The following is a 1693-nucleotide window of genomic DNA, read 5'->3' on the forward strand; positions in this document are numbered from 1 at the left end:
TCGAAGGCCGCCTTGGAGAATGCTTACACAGCAGCAACCAAGCCTCCCCCGGTGGCACGGTTCAAATCACAGGGAAGTCCATCGTCAACTTCTCTGACCACGCCCTTCAACCAGACGAAATCGAAGTTCTCAGTCGAGGGCTCAATGTCTGCCCCACTAACAAAATGGACCCCATAGGTCGCAAGCCAGACACAGAGGAATTCGTCAGGAGAATGAGGCTACGGGAATTCTTCCACAAATCCCAAGATGTCAGCAGCGAAACAAATGAGACAATCAATGATCCAGAACAGCAGACAGAGGGATCCGCAGTGCAGCAACCGAAGAAAAAAGAGTCAAATTGGACCACTCCTGAGGGTCGCTGCCCTAAGCTTGACATGTATGATCAAGCTGTCAGGAGATGCATCAAATCCAGATTCATCAGCCACACTCACAAGACAGCCCAGACTGTCACCCGAGCACAACGCAACGCCATCCACGTTCCCAAGACCAACTGCAACATCGTCATCAAACCAGCAGACAAAGGAGGAGCCATCGTCATACAGAACAGAACGGAATATTGCAAATAAGCATACCGACAACTGGACAACCAGGAACACTACAGATAGTTACCCGCAGATCCGACCAGAGAACGCACCCAGCAACTCAACAGACTGATCAAGACCTTCGATCCAGACATTCAAAGCATCCTATGCGCTCTCATCCCACGTACTCCCTGCGTGGGAGACTTCTACTGCCTCCCAAAAATGCACAAAACCAACACACCTGGACGTCCTATCGTATCAGGCAACGGGACACTGTGTGATAACCTCTCTGGATACCTCGAGGGCATCCTGAAACCCATCGTACAGGGAAAACCCAGCTGCTGTCGCGAAACTACAGAATTCTTACACAAACTCAGTACCCACGGACCAGTTGAACCAGGAATACTTCTCGCCACAATGAACGTCTCAGCACTCTACACCAGTATTCCCCACGATGACGGCATCACTGCGACAGCCTCAGTACTCAACACCAACAACAGCCAGTTTCCAGACGCCATTCTACAACTCATCCGCTTCATCCTTGACCACATTGTCTTCACCTTCGACAACCAGTTCTTTACCCAAACACACGGAACAGCCATGGGGCCAAATACGCACCCCAATACGCCAACATCTTCATGCACAAGTGCGAGCAAGACTTCTTCACTGCACGGGACCTCCAACCAACGTTATACACCAGTTGCATCGACGACATTTTCTTCCTATGGACCCACGGCGAAGAATCACTGAAAAGACTACACGATAACATCAACAAGTTCCATCCCACCATCAAACTCACCATGGACTACTCCTCAGAATCGCTTTCATTCTTGGACACACGAGTCTCCATCAAAGACGGACACCTCAGCACTTCACACTACCGCAAGCCCAGATACAACCTCATGATGCTCCACTTCTCCAGCTTCCAAACTAACCACGTTAAAGAAGCCATCCCCTATGGACAAGCCCTGCGAATACACAGGATCTGCTCAGACGAGGACGAACCCGATGGACACCTACAGACGCTGAAAGACGCCCTCGTAAGAACGGGATATGACGCTCGACTCGTCGATCGACAGTTCCAACGGGCCACAGCGAAAAATCGCATAGACCTCCTCAGAAGAGAAACACGGGACACAACCAACAGAGTACCCTTCGTCGTCCAGTAATTC

At 50.6% G+C, this 1693-nt stretch overlaps 1 pseudogene; it reads left to right on the forward strand.

Annotated features, from left to right (window-relative positions):
* Nucleotides 1-212: 212 nt before the first annotated feature.
* Nucleotides 213-1271, forward strand: LOC147085664 (uncharacterized; annotated as a pseudogene).
* The last annotated feature ends 422 nt before the right edge of the window (nucleotides 1272-1693 follow it).

The sequence above is a fragment of the Somniosus microcephalus genome, unplaced genomic scaffold (genome assembly GCF_052327205.1).
Source record: "Somniosus microcephalus isolate GS21.2 unplaced genomic scaffold, FLI_Smic_1.0 unresolved_chr8, whole genome shotgun sequence".
NCBI lineage: Eukaryota > Metazoa > Chordata > Chondrichthyes > Squaliformes > Somniosidae > Somniosus > Somniosus microcephalus.